The 23,187-nt window shown below is 46.4% G+C and overlaps 1 protein-coding gene across 3 annotated transcripts in view; it reads left to right on the forward strand.

Annotated features, from left to right (window-relative positions):
- Positions 1-23,187, forward strand: part of LOC139239597 (zinc finger protein 664-like) — a 351,778-nt gene that overhangs the window by 18,771 nt on the left and 309,820 nt on the right. For 2 of the 3 annotated variants that reach the window (XR_011588683.1, XR_011588685.1), the window contains exons 1-2: positions 17,261-17,331; positions 20,672-20,760. The gene's annotated coding sequence lies outside the window, so the exon portion shown is untranslated. Of the gene's footprint in view, positions 1-17,260; positions 17,332-20,671; positions 20,761-23,187 lie in introns of those variants that run through there. The other variant, XR_011588684.1, reaches the window with a different exon arrangement.

The following is a 23,187-nucleotide window of genomic DNA, read 5'->3' on the forward strand; positions in this document are numbered from 1 at the left end:
ACATCTCATTCTTCTGAACTCCAATGTGTTTAGGCCCAACCTGCTCAAGCTATCTTCATAAGTCAACCCCCTCATCTCCGGAATCAACCTAGTGAACCTTCTCTGAACTGCCTCCAATGCAGATATATCCTTCCTTAAATACGGAGACCAAAATACGGAGTCCATTACAGGCAAAATGCCAATTAAACCAGCAGCACACTGGCACCTTAACAGTGTGTCATTGGCCTACAGGCTTTTCTTAAATAGATTTGCTGAGTGGATATAAACTTAAACCAGGTTTACAGGCGTGATGCTCTATTCACATATTGAAGGTAGAAGAGATGCTGTGGGGTACATGCTAAGTCCAGTAGCTGAAAGTGATTAACAGACTGGGTTTTGTGTTTAGTGATCCCAGGCGTGTTACCAATACCAGCAAAATCGAAGCCCATGGAATAACGGGGACAGTGGCAGAATGGATATGAAAGTGGCTAAGTGACACACACAGAGTAGTGGTGAACGGTTGTTTTTCAGACTGGAGGAAGTGGTGTTCCCCAGAGGTCGGTATTGGGGCCACTGCTTCTTTTGATCTATATTAATGAACTAGACTTGGGTTTACAGGGCACAATTTCCAAATCTATAGCTCACACAAAACTTGGAAGTACAGTGAACAGTGAGGAGGATAGTGATAGACTTCAGAAAGACATAGACACGCTGGTGGAACTTAACGTAGAAAAGTTCAAAAGTGATACATTTTGGGAGGAAGAGAGAGCAGAGGAAATATAAACTAAAGGTACAATTGTAAAGGGGTGCGTGAACAGAGAGAACCAGGAGTATATGTGCACCAATCACTGAAGGTTGCAGCACAGGTTGAGAAAGTGGTTACAAAGACTTCCAGGATCCTAGGCTTCATGAATAGAGGTATAGAGTACAGAAGTGTGGATATTATGTTGAACCCACGTAAAACTCTGGTTTGGCCTCAACTGGAGTATTGTGTCCAATTCTGGTTCATCATCATCACCATAGGCAGTCCCTCGGATCGAGGAAGACATACTTCACAAAATGAGTCCTGAGGTTGCTGAACAGTCCAATACGAGAGCCACAGTCCCTGTCACAGATGGGACAGATAGTCGTTGAGCAAAGGGGTGGGTGGGACTGGTTTGCCGCATGTTCTTTCTGATGCCTGCGGTTGATTTCTGCATGCTGTCGATGATGACTCTCGAGGTGCTCAGCACCCTCCCGGATGCACTTCCTCCACTAAGGGCGGTCTTTAGCCAGGGACTCCCAGGTGTCAGTGGGGATGTTGCACTTTATCAGGGAGGCTTTGAGGGTGTCCCTGTAACGTTTCCTCTGCCCACCTTTGGCTCGTTTGCTGTGAAGAAGTTCTGAGTAGAGTGCTTGCTTTGGAAATCTCGTGTCTGGCATGCGAACAATGTGGCCTGTGCAGCGGAGATGATCAAATGTGGTCCGTGCTTCAATGTTGGGGATGTTGGCCTGGCCGACGATGCCAACGTTGGTGCATCTGTCCTCCCAGGAAATTTGTAGGATCTTGCGGAGACCTCATTGGTGTTATTTCTCCAGCAATTTGAGGTGTCTACTGTACATAGTCCATGTCTCTGAGGGTGGGAATTACTACAGCCCTGTAGACCATGAGCTTTGTGGTAGATTTGAGGGTGTGGTCTTCAAACACTCGTTTCCTCAAGCGGCCGAAGGCTGCACTGGAGGCGGTGTTGAATCTAGTCGTCAATGTCTGGTCTTGTTGATAAGAGGTTCCCAAGGTATGGGAAATGGTCCACGTTGTCCAGGGCCGTGCCATGGATCTTGATGACTGTGGGGGGTGAATGGAGGGAGTACTGTGCGGCGAGGACAGGCTGGTGGAGGAACTCGGACTTAGATGTTTAGTGTAAGGCTCATGCTTTGGTACGCCTCAGTAAATACGTTGACTATGACTTGGTGTTCAGCCTCTGTATGTTCACAGACACAGGTATTGTCCGCGTACGTTAGCTCAACGACAGAGATTGGGGTGGTCTTTGACCTGGCCTGGAGACGACGAAGGTTGAACAGGTTCCCACTGGTTCTCTAGTTTAGTTCCACTCCAGCGGGGAGGTTGTTGACTGAGCTGGAGCAATTCTGGCTTCCGCATTTTAGTAGGTATACAAAGGCCTTTTGAGAGCGTGCAGAAAAGTTTTACAAGAATGATTCCAGGGATGAGGGACTTCAGTTACGTGGATAGTCTGGAGAAGTTGGGGTTGTTCTCAGAACAGAGAAGATTGAGAAGAGATTTGACAGAGGTGTTCAAAATCATGAGGGGTCTGGACAGAGTAGATAGAGTGGGATTAGTAGAAGCTCTTGCAGATAGCCGGTAGAGGCTCGATGGGCCAAATGGCCTCCTTCCATGTTGTAACCAGTCTCTGATTCTATGATGATGAAAAATGTGTTGCCCAGGATGCTCCATCTCCCGGGCACTGGGACCCAGTTGGGAAAAGAGACCCTGAATCCCCGCCCACTCTCGGTTCCTGAACCAAGATAGCCACGCATGCGCCCTGATCCCGCCATGTGCAAGATGGCGACCAGTGACCCCGCTCACCCGGGCCTGTCAGCACGGGGCCTGTGGGCTCTAATTCGGGGCCTGAGATTTATTCTGTGTCTAATCAGTGCTGTACCTGCTCTGGTAGTGTTCGATGGGACAGTGTAGAGGAAGCATTTTAATACATACGAAAAATGACGGACAGGTAAAGACCATCTGGTCCATCAAGCCTGTCCCACACAATTGCGATATATCACAGCGTATACACTCCACTCCACCCGAGTCCATGTGATCTCCTGGGAGAGGCAAAAATACAGATTAAAAAAAAACCTAGGACAATTTGGGAAAATAAAACCTGGGAAATTCCTCTCCAACCCATCTAAGTGATGGAAACTAGTCCAGGAGATCACTCTGGCCATTAAGCTGCCTGCAGTACCTATCTTCTGTAAGTGTTAATCTGCGCCACAGCCAGAAACAGATCCAGCTTTTACTTGAAGGAATTCAGTGAGTCTGCATCCACCACATGAGAGGGCAGCTTGTTCCAGAGGTCTACTGTTCTCTGGGAAAAGAACCACCTCCTGATGTCCAACCGAGATCTAGCCTTGTACAACTGAAATTTGTGTCCCCTGGTGCTGCCTAACCTACTTAATTGAAATAAACGGTCAGCTGGAACACTCTTTGGCCTTCATTATCTTATAAACCTCAATCATATTGCACTAAGTCTACACTGCTCTCAGGTAAAGAGTCCCAACTCTTTTAACCTATCTTGGTAACTGAGATGCTTTAGACTTGGAATTAGTCTAGTGACCCTTGCCAGAACCTCAATATCACCCACCATGTGAGGAGAACAAAACTGGACACAGTATTCCAAGTGTGGCCTGACTAAGGTCTTGTACTCGGACAAAATAGTACTCCTCGTCTTATACTGAATTGTCCTATGGATACACCACAACACCTATTTGCTCTAACTGTCGCTACACTGCATTGCTCGCGTACCTTTAAGGATGTATTCACTAGAATGTCTAAATCTCTTTCTATCTCCACTATCTTTAATGCCTTTCCCTGGAGGGTGTATGAATGTTGAGCATTTGCCCTGCCCACATGCATAACGCTGAACTTATCGAAATTATACATCATTTTCCAGTCATGAGGCCAGTCTCTCAACACTTCAAGATTTGCCTGAATCAGACGAGCCTCTTCTACAGTTCGAGTACTCGCACAGATCTTGGTATCATTTCAAAATTGTGCCACCAACCCCAAAATCCAGATCATAAATAAAAATAGTGAAAAGCAATAGTCCCAAATCTGATCCCTGCAGGGCACCACTGGTGACCGGTCTCCAAACAGATCCAAATCCATCTATAACTGCTCTTTACCTACATCCTGCCGGCCAGTTCTGTATCCAGCTCAATATATTATCAGTACCAGAGGCTCCGATGTTATAGAGAACCCTCTTGTGTGGTACCTAGTCAAAAGTTTTTCGGAAATCTAAGTCGACAATGTCTACTGGGCTTCCCTCATCCATCAACTTTGGAACTTCTTCAAAAAATATAATTAGAGTTGTGAGACATGAACTCTTTATAATATGTTGTGGTGTCCCTAATATGTCTCTCCCTATCCAATTATTCATATATTGCATCCCTTATGATTCTTTCAATCATCTTACCTGTTACTGATACTAATCTGATGGGCCTCTGGTTACCCGTGTCTGCCTTGTCAGATTTTTATTAAAATGGGGACTTCATTAGCATCCTTCCAATCTGCAGGAACCATTTCAGAGTGAGCTATTAAACATACATGCGAGGGGCTCGCACAACACAAGTCCAATCGCCCAGAGGACCCTCACACAGCACATGTCCCATCTCCCGGAGGGGCTTACACAGCACATGTCCCATCTCCCGGATGGGCTCACACAGCACATGTCCCAACTCCCGGAGGACCCTCATACAGCACATGTCCAATCTCTCGGAGGGGCTCACACAGCACATGTCCCATCTCCCGGAGGACCCTCACACAGCACATGTCCCATCTCCCGGAGGGGCTCACACAGCACATGTCCCATCCCCGGAGGTGCTCACACAGCACATGTCCCATCTCCCGGAGGACCCACACACAGCACATGTCCCATCTCCCGGAGGACCCTCACACAGCACATGTCCCATCTCTCGGAGGGGCTCACACAGCACATGTCCCATCTCCTGGAGGACCCTCACACAGCACATGTCCCATCTCTCGGAGGGGCTCACACAGCACATGTCCCATCTCCCGGCGGACCCTCACACAGCACATGTGTTATCTCCCGGAGCGGGTCACACCGCACATGTCCCATCTCCCGGAGGGGCTCACACAGCACATGTCCCATCTCCCGGAGGACCCTCACACAGCACATGTCCCATCTCCAGGAGGGGCTCATACAGCACATGTCCCACCTCCCGGAGGACACACACACAACACATGTCCCAACTCCCGGAGGACCCTCACACAGCACATGTCCCATCTCCCGGAGGACCCTAACACAGCACATGTCCCATCTCCAGGAGGGGCTCATACAGCACATGTCCCATCTCCCGGAGAACCCTCACACAGCACATGACCCATCTCCTGGAGGATCCTCACACAGCACATGTCCCATCTCCCGGAGGCGCTCATACAGCACATGTCCCATCTCCCGGAGGACCCACACACAGCACATGTCCCATCTCCCGGAGGACCCTCACACAGCATTTATCCCATCTCCCGGAGGACCCATACACAGCACATGTCTCATCTCCCGGAGGACACTCACACAGCACATGTCCCACCTCCCGGAGGACTCTCACACAACACATGTCCCATCTCCCGGAGGACCCTCACACAGCACATGTCCCATCTCCCGGAGGGGCTCACACAGCACATGTCCCATCTCCCGGAGGATCCTCACACAGGCCATGTCCCATCTCCTGGAGGACCCTCACACAGCACATGTCCCATATCCTGGAGGACCCTCACACAGCACATGTCCCATCTCCCGGAGGTTCTCACACAGCACATGTCCCATCTACCGGAGGACCCTCACACAGCACATATCCCATCTCCTGGAGGACCCTCACACAGCACATGTCCCATCTCCTGGAGGACCCTCACACAGCACATGTCCCATCTCCCGGAGGACCCTCACACAGCACATGTCCCATCTCCCAGAGGGGCTCACACAGCACATGTCCCATCTCGCGGAGGACCCTCACACAGCACATGTCCCATCTCCCGGAGGGCCTCACACAGCACAAGTCCTTTCTCCCGGAGGCGCTCACACAGCACATGTCCCATCTCCCGGAGGACCCTCACAGAGCACATGTCCCATCTCCCGGACGATCCTCACACAGCACATGTCACATCTCCTGGAGGACCCTCACACAGCACATGTCCCATATCCCAAAGGACCCTCACACAGCACATGTCCCATCTCCCGGAGGAGCTCACACAGCATATGTCCCATCTCCCGGAGGACCCTCACACAGCACATGTCACATCCCCCGGAGGGGCTCACACAGCATGTGTCCCATTTCCCGGAGGACCCTCACACAGCACATGTCCCATCTCCCGGAGGACCCTCACACAGCACATGTCCCATCTCCCAGAGGGGCTCACACAGCACATGTCCCATCTCCCGGAGGGGCTCACACAGCACATGTCCCATCTCCCAGAGGACCCTCACACAGCACATGTCCCAACTCCCGGAGGACCCTCACAAAGCACATGTCTCATCTCCTGGAGGATCCTCACTCAGCACATATCCCATCTCCCGGAGGCGCTCACACAGCACATGTCCCATCTCCTGGAGGATCCTCACACAGCACATGTCCCATCTCCCGGAGGCGCTCACACAGCACATGTCCAATCTCCCAGAGGCGCTCACACAGCACATGTCCCATCTCCCGGAGGACCCACACACAGCACATGTCCAATCTCCCAGAGGCGCTCACACAGCACATGTCCCATCTCCAGGAGGACCCTCACAAAGCACATGTCCCATCTCCCAGAGGACCCTCACACAGCACATGTCCCATCTCCCGGAGGGGCTCACACAGCACATGTCCCATCTCCCGGATGGGCTCACACAGCACATGTCCCATCTCCCGGATGGGCTCACACAGCACATTTCCCATTTCCCGGAGGACCCTCAGGTGGGTAGCCTCCGGCCCGGCTGCCCTATCTATTTTTAAGTTGTTAATGTTTTCTAAAACAATATGTTTATCTATGTTATTGCTGCTGATAAAAATAGTATTCATAAATTCTAATACTTGAGCATGATGTTAAAGGGTGAAGACTGATGCAAAGTACTCACTAATATTCCCGCCATACTCAGTGAGTCCTGTGTAACCTGTCCTTAAATACCCTTCAGTGGCCCAATACAGACTTTGATAGTTCTCGGACTCTCCACATAACTGAAAAAGCCCTGCCCATGACGGCCAGTTGTCTACAATCCTTTTATTCCCAGAGACTTTTTACTGATCGAACAGCAGCCTTTGTTTTCTTTCATTGTTCCTTGTATTCACCCTATTTATTTAAGGTTAAATTATTTAATTCATGGAAACTTTTCTGTTTACATCTTTGTACAGAGCCAGTCGGCCACCTCGGCTTTTTCTTACCACATTTCTGTCTTTTAATTTTAACTACGTTTGTTTACCACATTTTTAAACTTGTTCTTAAAACCTTTCCATTGATATCCAACATCGGTCACATCATCACCGAGGAGGGTTGACCAATTTACCTGTTACAATCCTCTGCCAGTTTGGAGAAGTTTGCCCTGAAATGCGGTCCGTGTCGCAGGGTCTCAGTCCCTTTGGTTCTCCCGGCCAATCGGGACGGTACAATGTGATCAGTGTTGCCCAGATGTTCCCCACACGGAGGCCTGATCCGAGGTCAGGCTCACTACTAAACACCAGATCCAATCTCTGGTTTTCCCCAGTGACTGTATTAACATGTTGTGTCAGGAAACAGTGCTGTATATTGTCACTCAATCTTTCAGCTGCACTGCCCCCAGCAGCAGGTAAAGGCCCCTGGCCCTGAATGTCAGGCCAATGACAATGATCTTCCCTCAGCTCCATTCTCTCTCTGTCCCCCCACACACTGCCTGAGCTCTCAGGCTGACTGTTCCCAGCACCTTCTCTCTTTATTCTCTCACATTGCTGGGCTCAGGGGCTGTGTGGGCGGGGCCCTGACCTCACACACGGTGGGCGGGGCTGTGACCTCACACATGTGGGCGGGGCCATGTCCCGCGCGCTGCCGGGCTCCGCGCGACAGTTCAACTGCCCCGGGTTCAAATCAGGAGCCACGTGACCTCCCCCCCCACCCCCCCGACCCCGCGAGCTTCCTTCTGCAGTCCTCTGGGCGGGGCTCTGTGGGGAAGGTGCACGGTGATTGGTGCAAGGGGCTGTCACTCTCCCGTGTGCAGCCAGCAGGACGGGAAAACTCAGCCAGAGTCATTAATTTATAAGAACATAAGAATTAGGAACAGGAGTCGGCCATCGAGCTCCTCGAGCCTGATCCGCCATTCAACAAGATCATGGCTGATCTGGTCGTTGACTCAGCTCCACTTACCCGCCCGCTTCCCGTAACCCTTAATTCCCTTATTGGTTAAAAATCTATCTATCTGTGATTGAATACATTCAATGAGCTAGCCTCAACTGCTTCCTTGGGCAGAGAATTCCACAGATTCACAACCCTCTGGGAGAAGAAATTCCTTCTCAACTCCGTTTTAAATTGGCTCCCCCGTATTTTGAGGCTGTGCCCCCGAGTTCTAGTCTCCCCGACCAGTGGATATTTCTATAAAATCACCCCTCATCCTTCTGAACTCCAACGAGTAAAGACCCAGTCTACTCAATCTATCATCATAAGATAACCCCCTCATCTCCGGAGTCAGCCTAGTGAATCGTCTCTGTATCCCCTCCAAAGCTAGTATATCCTTCCTGAAGTAAGGTGACCAAAATTGCACGCAGTACTCCAGATGCGGCCTCACCAATACCTTATACAGTTGCAGCAGGACCTCCCTGCTGTTGTACTCCATCCCTCTCGCAATGAAGGCCAACATTCCCTTCGCCTTCCTCATTACCTGCTGCACCTGCAAACTAACTTTTTGGGAATCATGCACAAGGACACCCAGGTGCCTCTGCACCGCAGCATGTTGTAATTTCTCCCCATTCAAATAATATTCTCTTTTACTGTTTTTTAGTCCCAAGGTGGATGACCTCACACTTTCCGACATTGTATTCCATCTGCCAAACCTTAGCCCATTCGCTTAACCTATCTAAATCTTTTTGCAGCCTCTCTGAGTCCTCTACACAACCCGCTTTCCCACTAATCTTAGTGTCCTCTGCAAATTGTGTTAAACTACACTCTGTCCCCTCTTCCAGGTCATCCATGTATATTGTAAACAGTTGTGGTCCCAGCACCGATCCCTGTGGCGCAACACTAACCACCGATTTCCAACCCGAAAAGGACCCATTTATCCCGACTCTCTGCTTTCTGTTCACCAGCCAATTCTCTATCCATGCTAATACATTTCCTCTGACTCCACGTGCCTCTATCTTCTGCAGTAACCTTTTGTGTGGCACTTTATCGAATGCCTTTTCGAAATCTAAATACACCACATCCATCGGTACACCTCTATCCACCATGCTCGTTATATCCTCAAAGAATTCCAGTAAGTTAGTTAAACATGATTTCCCCTTCATGAATCCATGCTGCGTCTGCTTGATTGCACTATTCCTATCTCGATGTCCCGCTATTTCTTCCTTAATGATAGTTTCAAGCATTTTCCCCATTACAGATGTGAAACTAACCGGCCTATAGTTACCTGCCTTTTGTCTGCCCTCTTTTCTAAACAGAGGCATTACATTAGCTGCTTTCCAATCCGCTGCTACCTCCCCAGAGTCCAGATAATTTTGGTAGATTATAACGAATGCATCTGCTATAACTTCTGCCATCTCTTTTAATACTCTGGGATGCATTTCATCAGGACCAGGGGACTTGTCTATCTTGAGTCCCATTAGCCTGTCCAGCCCTAACTCCCTCGTGATGGTGATTGTCTCAAGGTCCTCCCTTCCCACATTCCCGTGACCAGCAATTTTTGGCATGGTTTTTGTGTCTTCCACTGTGAAGACCGAAGCAAAATAATTGTTTAAGGTTTCAGCCATTTCCACATTTCCCATTATTAAATCCCCTTTCTCATCTTCTAAGGGACCAACATTTACTTTAGTCACTCTTTTCCGTTTTATATATCTGTCAAAGCTTTTACTATCTGTTTTTATGTTTCCGCAAGTTTACCTTCGTAATCTATCTTTCCTTTCTTTATTGCTTTTTTAGTCATTCTTTGCTGTTGCATAAAATTTTCCCAATCCTCTAGTTTCCCACTAACCTTGGCCACCTTATACGCATTGGTCTTTGATTTGATACTCTCCTTTATTTCCTTGGTTATCCACGGCTGGTTATCCCTTCTCTTACCGCCATTCTTCTTCAGTGGAATATATTTTTGTTGCGCACTATGAAAGAGCTCCTTAAAAGTCCTCCACTGTTCCTCAATTGTGCCACCGTTTAGTCTGTGTTTCCAGTCTACTTTAGCCAACTCTGCCCTCATCCCGCTGTAGTCCCCTTTGGTTTAGCACAGTACGCTCGTTTTTGACACAACTTCCTCACCTTCAATCTGTATTACAAATTCAACCATACTGTGATCACTCATTCCGAGAGGATCTTTTACTCGGAGATCGTTTATTTTTCCTGTCTCATTACACAGGACCAGATCTAAGATGGCTTGCTCCCTTGTAAGTTCTGTTACATACTGTTCTAAGAAACAATCCCGTATGCATTCTATGAATACCGCCTCCAGGCTACCCCGTGCGATTTGAGTTGATATGTAGGTTAAAATCGCCCATGACTATTGCCGTTCGTTTTTCACATGCCTCCATTATTCCCTTGATTATTGCCCGCCCCACTGTGAAGTTATTATTTGGGGGCTTATAAACTACGCCCACCAGTGACTTTTTCCCCTTACTATCTCTAATCTCCACCCACAATGATTCAACATTTTGTTCATTAGAGCCAATATCGTCTCTCACAACTGCCCTGATATCATCCTTTATTAACAGAGCTACCCCACCTCCTTTCCCTTCTTGTCTATTTTTCCGAATCGTCAGATACCCCTGTATGTTTAATTCCCAGTCTTGGCCACCCTGCAACCACGTTTCTGTAATGGCCACCAAATCATACCCATTTGCAATGATTTGTGCCGTCAACTCATTTACTTTATTTCGAATGCTGCGTGCATTTAGGCAGAGTGTTTTAATCCTAGTTTTTAAACCATGATTTTTAGTTTTGGCCTCTCCTGCAGCCCCTTTATATTCAGTGGCCCTTTTTGTTTTTTGCCTTGGGTTTCTCTGCCCTCCACTTTTACTCATCTCCTTTCTGTCTTTTGCATTTGTCTCCTTTTTGTTTCCCTCTGTCTCCTTGCATTGGTTCCCATTCCCCTGCCATATTAGATTAACTCCTCCCCAACAGCACGAGCAAACACTCCCCCGAGGACATTGGTTCCGGTCCTGCCGAGGTGCAGACCGTCCAGTTTGTACAGGTCCCACCTCCCCCAGAACCGGTTCCAATGCCCCAGGAATTAGAATCCCTCCCTGCTGCACCACTGCTCAAGCCACGTATTCATCTGCGCTATCCTGAGATTCCGACTCTGACTAGCACGTGGCACTGGTAGCAATCCTGAGATTACGACTTTTGAGGTCCTACGTTTTAATTTAGCTCCTAGCTCCTTAAATTCATCTCGTAGGACCTCATCCCTTTTTTTGACCAAATCATTGGTACCAATGTGCACCATGACAACTGGCTGTTCACGCTCCATTTTCAGAATGTCCTGCACCCCTCTGAGACATCCTTGACCCTTGCACCAGGGAGGCAACATACCATCCTGGAGTCTCGGTTGCGGCCGCAAAAACGCCTATCTATTCCCCTTAAAATCGAATCCACTATTACTATCGCTCTCCCTCTCTTTTTCCTGCCCTTCTATGCAGCAGAGCCACCCACGGTGCCATGAAATTGGCTGCTGCTGCCCTCCCCTTATGAGTCATCCCCTCAATAGTACTCAAAGCTGTGTATCTATTTTGCAGGGGGATGACAACAGCGGACCCCTGCACTACCTTCCTTGCACTGCTCTTCCCGCTGGACTTCCATTCCCGAACTGGCTGTGGACCCCTCTCCTGCAGTAAGACCAACTCACTAAACGTGCTACGCACGTCATTCTCAGCATCGTGGATGCTCCAGAGTAAATCCACCTTCAGCTCCAATTCCGCAATGTGGTCCATCAGGAGCTGGAGGCGGATACCCTTCCCGCACACGTAGTCGTCAGGGACACCAGAAGTGTCCGAGTTCCCACATGGTACAGGAGGAGCATATCACGTGACCGAGCTCTCCTGCCATGACTTAATCCTTAGATACACTTAAATTGGCAACAACAATGCTAAAGTTTACTCACTGATATAGAGGAGAAAAAAGAAAAACTGCTCACCAATCACCAGCCAATCACTTTCGCCCTTGGCTGTGACGTCACCTTTCTGTTTCTTTCTACTTCTTTTTTGCCTTCTCCCAGTAGCTGCACAAGCTCTGCCTTTATAGGCCTGTCGCCTACCCCGGACTCGCGCTGCTCCGAGCTCCCGCCTCCTCGACTGACTGCTCTAGATTGTTGCAGTCCTCAGACCTTTGGTTACTCTCAGGACAAGTCCCAGTTCCCCATACCGTCCAGAGTTCCTTGATGTCCAGGGTAGCGATAGCTAACACGCCCGGGATCACGAAACACAAAATCCAGTCTGTTAATCACTTACACATACTGGAATTTTCGTGTGTCCACAGCATCTCTCTCACCTTCAATGTGTGAATAGAGTATCACACCTGCAAAGCTGGTTTCAATTTAAATTTTAATTCACACAGTAAATGTATTTTTTTAAATATCTACAATATCCCGAGCACATCAACTAATTGGGAAAGGTTTGCAGTCAACTAGATGAACAAGTAAAAACATCATTGCCCAATAACCCAGCTCTATATTCACAGGAGAAAGTCTGTTATCTAAGGCCTCCAATGTCAGTTGGTGAGAAGAGAGACTGAATCTCTTTCCACACTCAGCTGGTAAACGGTCTCTCCCTGGTGTGTTTCCACCCGACACACATCTGTATCCATTCCCACTGTCCCCACATTTACAGTGTTCAGTCAGCTGGGCACACATGCCTCACAGGTTGATGAATGGTTGAAGTTCCATCCACACAAAGAACATGTGTCCTGTTTCTCACCGCTGTGATTGGTGTTTTTCCAAAGGCTGATGATAAGGTGATCCTGTTGAATCCAGTGAATCTCTCGAATCTTGATGTGATGTTTGTTTTGAGTTACCAAGCTGCAGATCCTCCCCTTCTAATACCCTGCAAATGTAGGTTACAAACGTTGTTACTTTAAGTACAGGATAGAAATTCAGAACAGACAAGTCTCGATTCTATGGGACATTCTGTCCCCTCCTGTCCCTCCAAAGCTGTAAATTCCTTATTCTAGACACTCTCCCTCCATCCTTGCAGTCTAAAATCAACCGCGAGTTACTTTGTCCAGGAAGTGCTGAATCTGGCTGGGTGCAATTCCACAGACATTTGTTAACCTCTGGTGCCTCATCATCAGTCGACTCAATGAATGTCAGAAGGATTTCCATTATGATCGGCATCAGAGCCGAGGCCAATCCTACCCTCAAATGACATCCATACACTTCCTAATTGATGTCACTGGATCAGTATCAAGAGCAATTGCAGTGGCTAATTTTTATTCATATTTAGCCCAGTGGTACTGATGACAATTATAAACCCTGAATAGCAGCCTTCGCTGAGATCAACTAACAGCCCTGATCAAGGACAGAACTTGGCACCTTCCCAGTAAGTATTGCAGAGCCTTCTAAAATTTAGGGGGTGAGGGGTGGTGAAGGAGGGTTAGTGTGGAAGAAATTTTAGTTCACGATATAGGAAGGGGTTAAATTTCTCTTCTGCAGTAAGTTTAATTCTATGCTGAGACTGCAGAATCCTGCAAGGTCAGAAAATACTTGATGTCTCTTCTTTGTTAGAAAAGAACAGATAACATGAAGGCTGTACATCTGGTATTTGTATATGTTAAGATACCCCCAGTGCCTGGAGACAAACTGATTCCTCTGGTATGCGAAAACAGATAAGAGGGGCTTTTAGTGATGATCTTGCTGACCCTCGAAAAGATTGAATAATGACGTGACAAGATACTGTTAGGCTTTGTAAACTGACCTTTGTGCCCTGTTTAGAATTAGTGATGTTCCTGAATAATGAAGTTATCAATTGTAAGAGATAAAATTCCTTTGTTTCTGTATAAAGATGGAACAAGTTTTCTGTAGAATTCAGAGTTTTTGCCTTGGTACGGTCCAAGCAGGCTCTCCGAGATATATCTCGCATTTTAAAATAAATTCTCTCGGAGTGCAGTTCTGAACGTCTCCGCCTGAGTTAATTTAAGCTAAATATTTCCTCGACAGATTCGAAAGAATATTTTGAAACAAATTTTACTCCACCTTTGAACAAAACCTTCGTCAAACTGCACAATTCTGATATCTTTGCAAATGAGACAAGCAAGTCAAATGGATATAAAAACAATGTGACATTTTAGAAAGGCTCAAGTCACTGAAATAGACAGCTTTACAATCACTGCACAGTACAGAAGGGAGCGATTGTTTATCGGAGCCCGGTTCGTGAAGTCCTCCGAAACTCCGAGATAAACTGGACTATTCCTTTAAGTATAAATAGGCAAAGAATAGGGCATCCCTGACCCTTTAAATATCTGCCCCATGTCCAAGGGCAGTGGGAGGAGCAACGGTGCGCGATCATTTTATATCCTGACACAGGAAGCGCCGCCGGATGGGTTCCCGCAGGGTCCTAAGTCTCTAAGTGAATTTATGCATCAGATTAAGTCGAACAACTGAAAAGAATGCACGCGGAGTCGTTGCTGTGTGTGTGTAAACAAAACACATCATTCTTAATGTTTGCTTGTCAATTCCACAGAGATAAGCTATTATCTTCACCAGTTATTATCCAGCATTTTATTTCCATATTATTTACAATGTAATTGCAGTTTGTTTAATCCCTTTACCATTTATTGATGACCCATTGTCTTGTGTGCTCTTGATTCGAAAGTGATGTCACAATGACCATTCCGTTACCAAGGTGACCACTTGTCCGCAATATACTGTGGGAAAGGGGATTAAATCTCACCGAGGGTAATGAGCAGCCACCCATCAGTCTCTGCACTTTATTGTCCAGTGATCACCTCACCATCACACAGAAGGTCCTGAGATTTACCTCCAGTGTGGATGACTTGTGTAAGTGATGTTAAAAATGAAATTGTCAGGGGAAAAGAGGAGTTGGCTGAGGGGTTTGGAAAGTAGGGTTGAAAGAGGAATTGGTGTGAGGGTGTGAGAGAAATGGGGGGATGAAGGATTTGGATGAGGGGTTGGAGCGTAGGGCTGAAGATGGTGTATAAGTGATGGGGATTTACTGCCCTTTACTTGCCTCTGTTGAACTATGATGGGGTTTCTATTTCCTTTAAAATGTTTTGTATGGTGTGTTTCACTGAAGTTAGATGTGGGGCTGCAGTTCCTTGTAGGCACGGAATTGTTTCTTTGAATTAATGCGGGCAGTGGGAATATATTTGAGTGGGATCATTCTGTGCTGAATGCGACACTGGGCTGTGGGTTTTCCCTCAGTCCCAGTGACGAGGTGCCGTTGACACCTTATCCAGGGACCACTTACATTGTGACACCAAATCCAGGGACCACATACATTGTGACTCCAAATCCGGGGACCACTTACATTGAGGCATCAAATCCAAGGACGACTTGCACTGATGCATCAAATCCAGGGACTCCTTACACTGAATGACCAGTTACAATGAGACATCAAATCCAGGATGAATTGCATCGTGACACCAAATTGAGGGATTACTAATACCGTGACATCAAATCCAGGGACCACTTACACTGAGGGACCAGTTACAATGTGACATCAAATCCAGGGACCACTTACACTGAGACTACAACATTACATAGGATATACGGCACAGAAATTGACTATTCGGACTAACCAGTCCATGCAGTTGTTTTTGCTGTGTTCGGGAATTAGAGAGCCGCAGTATGGGGAATGGCCATGCAGGTAAAACCAGCTCGAGTTAGGGGGAAAGGTGAGTAATGAATGAAGATATGATGGTGGAATCAGACGGTGACTGGTGAGGCCTGGTGACAGATTATCGTCAGAAGCCCTTTTCAGGCAGGCTGATGATTAGATGTAACCAGCACAACAATTGTATTCATCAGTTATTGTATAAAAATCCACAAATCTAATGTCACTAATATATTTTTCTGTGAGAAATGTAGAGATGTGAAAGAAATGTGGAAATGAGGCTTGCACAGGAAAGAAGGTTCCTTGAATGAACACATTGTGAGGCTGTTTTGTGACTCAGCTCTGTGAGGTTAAAACATGAAATGGAAAAGGGCACATCCAGTGATACTTATATTGCCAATAGTGCTTTCTAAGTTAATCACTATATCCTAAGCCGAATATCCTATTGACTATCCCAATCACTAATCCCAATCCTAACAATTAACCACAAACCACACACCTAACCCCTAAACCTACATCTAAACCCAGCACCTAACCAAGGCTAAAAACATAACAAATAGCTGCAGAAGTAGGCCATTTAGCCCCTTGAGTCCACTCCACCATTCAATAAGATCATGGCTGATATGATCTTGGCCTCATTTATACTACCCTGACCTCTCCCCATAACCCTTGACTCCCCTATCTTTCAAAAAACAGTCCATCTGCAATATAAATATATTCAATGACCCAGCTTCTATTGCTCTCTGCGGCAGAGAATTTCAAAGATTCACGACCCTCTGAGAGAAGAAATTCCTGCTCATTTCATTTTAAATAGGTGACCCCTTATGCTCAGACTGTGCCACCTAGTTCTAGATCCCCCACAATAGGAAACAGAGCTCAGTGGGGAAGCTAAAGACCTGATAAAGGAAGTGTTTAAACATTTATTTTGATGCAAAAAATACTGCAACAAGTTTGTAACAAGTAATTGTAATCAACTAACCCAGCAAAATTAGCAAAAACAATTACAAAGATTTGAACATTTCAGAGTTGATCACAAGCAGTATGTGTGGAGATTTCCAGTCTTAGGCCAGAAAGTTCTTTTAAGGGTTGGTTTAAAAGAATTTCAAAAGAGTGTAAAGTGAGACACGCCGGTTCAGTCTGAGACACCCACAAGCCGTATACTCAAACGAAACAAGTTTGGGATTTGATGTGGTAAACAATAAACTGGGTGAGAAGTGAAATAATCTAGAGTAAGAAAAGGCCCAAAATGGAAGGGAAGGGAACATTAATTAGCCTCCTCTTTTTATGGAGAAATCAAATATTGGACACACGATGTATGAAACAATATTGAGACAGAACATTAATCTCCAGCTCAGGTACAGGGTTATTCAGAGCAGCAGAAACAAAGTCAAAGAACCAGAATGAACATGGTTCAGTGCCCAATGGGAGCCCAGTAAATCCTGTCCCATTCAAAAAGTGGCCTATGATATTTACCCAGCATTCCCCGCGTCGGAGGACGTGCCGAGCCCAGACTACAGGGGCCCAGTGCGCAGGCGCAGGACATGGCTTTGTTTGGAGCATGCGCGGTGTGTGTAATGGCGGATCGAACATGGTGAGCACTGTTCCGCAAAAGAGTTCACTTTACGCTGGTCGGAGGTGAGTAATGGAGCAGCGGGTAGACGGGGAGGATTCATAAACAACCGGTGCCCGCCGGAAGCCCGGAATAACAACCGGAATATCGGCGGCTTCAGCCTCGAGACTTTCTCCCGGTCACAGGGCCAGGGTAACGGCGGCCATCTGTGTACAGGAAGGCAGGGTCAGTCCTCCGCCATCTTGGTTCAGTGAGCAGCAAAGCGCATGCGTGGCCATCTTGGTAAAGTAACAGCTAAGTTTTATTCTCGCCTCGGATTTCTCACCATCTCCTAAAGGCGCTGCTCAGTGCTAAGCTTCTGGTTGCATCCCAGACAATTGTAACAGGAAAGCCCCAGAGCTGTTCAGTCCCAGGGTTAGAATCCCCATGTACAGTCCCAGGGTTAGAGTCCCCATGTACAGTCCCAGGGTTATTATCTCATAAGTACATAATAACATAAGAAATAGGAGCAGGAGTGGATCATTTGGCCCTTGGATGCTACTCTGCCATTCAATAAGACCATGGCTGATCTGATCATGGACTCAGCTCCACTTTCCTGCCCGCTCCCCATAACCCTTTAATCCCTTATCGCTCAAAAATCTGTCTATCTCTGCCTTAAATATATTCAATGACCCAGCCTCTGCAACTCCGTGGTGCAGAGAATTACATAGATTTTCCTTCTGAGCGAAGAAATTTCTCCTCATCTCAGTTTTAAATGTGTGACCCCTTATTCTGAGATAATGCACCCGAGTTTTAGTTTACCCTATGAGTGGAAATATCCTCTCTGGATCCACCTTGTCGAGTCCCCTTGATATCATATGTTTCAATAAGATGACCTCTCATTCTTTTGAACTCCAAAGTGTATCAGCCCAACGTTCTCAACCTATCCTCATCAGACAACCCCCTCATCGCCGGAATCAACCTCTGAACAGCCTCCAATGCAAGTATATCCTTCCTTAAATACGCAGGCCAAAAGTGCATGCAGTATTCCAGGTGTGATCTCACCAATACCCTGTACAGTTGTAGCAGGACTTCTCTGCTTTTATACTCTATCCCCCTTGCAATAAAGGCCAACATTACATTTGCCTTCCTGATTACTTGCTGTACCTGCATACTAACTTTTTGTGTTTTATGCACAAACACCCTCAGGTCTCTCTGTTCTTTAGCACTTCGCATTTTTTCTCCATTTAAATGATAATTTGCTTTTCTATTATTTCTGCCAAAGTGAATAACCTCACATTTTCCCACATTTTACTGCATCTGACAAATTTTTGCCCACTCACTTAGCCTGTCTATATCCCTTTGCAGATTTTTTGTGTCCTCAATTTGCTTTCTCACCCATCTTTGTATCATCAGCAAACTTGGCTATATTACACTCGGTCCTTTTATCCAAGTCATTAGTATAGATTGTAAATACTTGAGGATCCAGCACCGATTCCTGCGGCACCCCACTAGTTACCATTTGCCAACCGTAAAATGACCCATTTATCCCAACTCTCTGTTTTCTGTTAGTTAACCTATCCTCTATCCATGCTAATATACTGCCCCCAACCCTGTGAGCTTTTATCTTGTGCAGTTACCTCTTATTGCCACCTTATCAAATGCCTTCTGGAAATCCAAACACACTACATCTACTGTTTCTGCCTTATCCATCCTACTCATTACATCATCAAAGAACTCCAGCAAATTTGTCAAACATGATTTCACTTTCATGAAGCCATACTGACTCTGCTTGATTGAATCATGCTTTTCCAAATGTCCCACGACTGCTTCCTTAATAATGGTCTCCAGCACTTTCCCAATGACAGACGTTAGGGGAACTGGTCGAGAGTTTCCTGCTTTTTGTCTGCCTCCTTTTTTAAATAGAGTCGTTACATTTTCGGTTTTCCAATCTGTTGGGACCTCCCCAGAATCCAGGTAATTTTGGTAGATTACAACCAATGTGTCCACTATCTATGTATCCGCTTCTCTTAAGACCCTATGACGTAAGCCATCAGGGCATGGTGACTTGTCTGCCTTTAGTCCCATTATTTTTCTGAGTACTACTACATTATGAATAGTGATTGTATTAAGTTCCTCCCTCACTGTAGCCCCTTGATTATCCACTTCGGCATTACTCTCAGTGACCTAGTGTTTTGCTGTAATTAAACTGATCTCAGATTGTTTTGGTCAGATATTAACTCCTGCACGGTCTCAGCAAACACTCCCACTCCCTCGTCCCTCTGATGTTTCTGCAGGATTGCTTTGTGAAGACGGGATCATGGAGAGAAACACCCTGCACGGATTGATCCCAAATTGAGCATCTCCAAGGGACAAGGCTCCCAGCTTTAATCATTCTCTGTCCTTTCCTCCTCGGCCCAGTTCCTTTGCTCAGATTCAGATAAAAGTAAATTGGGAAAAGTGCGCTTTGATTTTTATAGGCTGAATTATTGCAGAGAGCTGTGCCTCGCCCCCTGTGTCAATTCCCAGTGAGCAGAATAGCACATGCGCCCTCCCCTCCCCCAGCCCTGCCTGTGATCACCATTCACTCAGTGAGTGGAAGAAGATGGTTTAAAACAGCCGAGAATGGAGACACCATGACCCCGGGGTAAGGCAGCGAGCAGCAGCCTCCTTACAGCAGCGCAGTACTTTGGGAGCGTGTCCGCAGATGGGCTCAGAGATTGGCATTGAGTACGGAGGAAATTCAGGGGGAGTCGGGGGCTGTGTGTAAGGGACAGAGTGGAGCAAGAACCAATCTCAGTATGTGGTGTGAGTAGGGGAAGGGAGAGACCATTCTCGGGCTGTGTTTAGACAGCGTGTGTCCAGGGTAAGGGAGACAGAATGGTCAGAATCACCTATTTACAATCTGCTGCTTTCTCTCTCCAAACCAGTGGTGAACGTTCCTGGTTTAGTTCCCTCAGGGGCTGTGTGTAAGAGGCAGAGTGGAGCAGGAACTAGTTCCGTAACATGATGAGAGTGGGGAAGGGAGAGGTCATTCTCGGGCTGTGTGTGGACAGTGTAAGGTAACAGAGAAAGTAAACCACTCGCTCTTTCAAATCATTGCTGCTTTTTTTCCCCAAATCAGCAGTGAATGTTCCTGATTCAGTTCCAATCTCATCGTGTCTGTTGTTCTCGGACAGTGAGCAGTGGAAACACAGCCTGACAGTGAGGATGTGGGGAGTTTCACAAAGTGCATCTATTGCAGGCATCAGGAGAGGAGTGTGGGGGAAGATATTGTAAAGACGGGTTATATTGTTTCGGTGAGCTGAGTTCTCCAGAACCATGTTGCTGATGATCGAGAGATACATGGTCACTCCCTCAGATACATCATATTCTCCCCGCATCCATATCTTAGAACTAATAATGTTCTCGTATTATTATTCTCAGAGCAAAATTCTTCAACCAGCCAGAACAAATGTGATCTTTCCTCCACCCAGAATACAAGGAACAGTGCAGGCAGCTCCTTCTCACACACAGTAAGTAGATTATCACTCACAGAGCGCAGAGACACAGAACTGGCCTCAATCCTATTGTCACAGACAGCAGAAGCTCTCTGTCCCACAGTGATCCGAAGTGGCAGAGTTACATTGTGAATCTTACAGCCACATGGAGCAGTAGAATCAGATGCTGTTTCACCATTGAAACAGATCACACTGACAGGTACATTAAACACCCACACTCACTTGCCAGAAACTGGCAGGTGGAGAATAAAAGACAATCATCTATCAGAAAAAATGTCAAACAGAAAGTATAAACCACACTCGCATATCAGAAGCTGATGGGTACAGAGCAAAAGCCATATTCATGTTTCAGAATCTGACGGATTCAGTATTTAACCCCCCGAACATACCAGAAGATGACAGGTGCAGAATAAAACCCACATTCCCGTACCACAGACTGACAGATACAGTATACAACACACACCCACATATATGAAAGTAACAGTAACAGAATAAAATCCCCACTTACATACCAGAGAGTGACAGGTAAAGTGTAAATCCCATGGGCACATATCGGAAAATTGAAAGTTAGTAAGTAAAATTTTTACTTGCATCCCAGAAACTGATAGGGGCAGAGTAAAACCCACACACACACATCTGAAAAATGATACGTGGAAGGGAAAATCTTCACTCACATATCAGAGAAATACAGGCAAAAAGTAAAATTGATTCTCACGTTCATATACCAGAGACAAACAGATAAAGAGTAAATTCCATACACGCATAGCAAGAACTGACAGGTACAGTCTAAAACACACAATCAAGTAGCAGGAACAAATAGGTACAGACTACCATAGCAGAAACTTGAGAGGCACAGATTAAACCTCAACATACAACAAAACCCGACAGTTACAGAAAAATACACACACTTACATATCAGAGACTGAGAGATACAGTATAAAACCCACACTCACATATCAGAGACTGACATATACAGTATAAAACCCACACTCACACATCAGAGGCTGACATATTACAATCCATATTCTCAACATAAATTGACAGATACAGTGACATGCCCATACTCACGAAGCAGGAATTGACAGGTACAGGTTAAAGACCTCTCTTTAATTCCAGAAACTGACAGGCACAAAGGAAAGTCCATTTGTAATGAAGCAGAAACAGGCAGGTATAGTTTAAGGCCCACACTCACATATCAGAACATGACAGATACAGCATAAAACCTAGACTCCCATAACAGAAATGGAGAGATACAGAGAAAGGCCCACAATAACATAGCACAGATAGATAGATACAGAATGAAACTCAGACTCGTTTACCAAAGACCAACAAATTAAGCATAAACACTCCCCTCCATATCACAAATTGACAGAGTATTCGTTTTATTTTCTAACTATCAGGAATTGGGGGTACACAGTAAAACAACACTAACATACTGGAGAATGACGGGTATGGAGTAGAGCTCACATTCACAGAACAGAGATGGACAGTTACAGCACAGAACACACTCACACACCAGGAATGGAAAGATACATAGAAACATAGAAAATAGGTGCAGGAGCAGGCCATTCGACACTTCGAGCCTGCACTGCCATTCTATAAGATCATGGCTGATCATGCAACTTCAGTACCCCACTCCCGCTTTCTCTCCATACCCCCTGATCCCCTTAGACGTAAAGACCACATCTAACTCCCTCTTGAATATATCCAACAAACTGGACTCCACGACTTTCTGTGGTAGTGTACTGCACAGGTTTCCACTCTCTGGGTGAAAAGGTTTCTCCTCATAGCAGTCTGTTATGGCTTATCCCTTATCCTTAGATTGTGACCCCAGGTTCTGTACTTCCCCAACATTGGGAATATTCTTCCTGCATCTAACCTGTCCAGTCCTGTCTTAATTTTACATGTTTCTATGAGATCCCCTCTCATTCTTCTAAATTCCAGTGAGTATAAGCCTAGCTGATCCAGTCTTTCTTCATATGTCAGTCCTGCCATCCCGGGAATCAGTCTGGTGAACCTTCGCTGCACTCCCTCAATAGCAAGCACGTCCTTGCTCAGATTAAGAGACCAAAACTGCACACAATACTCAAGGTGTGGTCTCACCAAGGCCCGGTACAATTGCAGTAAGACCTCCCTGCTCCTATACTCAAATCCTCTCGCTATGAAGGCTCGCATGCCATTTGCTTTTTTTGCTGCCTGCCGTACCTGCATGCCTACCTTCAGTGACTTGATGTACCATGACATCGAGGTCTCTTTGCACCTCCCATTTTACTAATCTGTCACCATTCAGATAATAATCTGCCTTCCTGTTTTTGCCAACAAAGTGGATAACCTCATTTATCCACACTATACTGCATCTGCCATGCAATTGCCCATTCACCTAACCTATCCAAGTCACCCTGCAGCCTCTTAGCACCTCCTCACAGCTCACACTGCCATCCA

The sequence above is a fragment of the Pristiophorus japonicus genome, chromosome 28 (assembly GCF_044704955.1).
Source record: "Pristiophorus japonicus isolate sPriJap1 chromosome 28, sPriJap1.hap1, whole genome shotgun sequence".
NCBI lineage: Eukaryota > Metazoa > Chordata > Chondrichthyes > Pristiophoridae > Pristiophorus > Pristiophorus japonicus.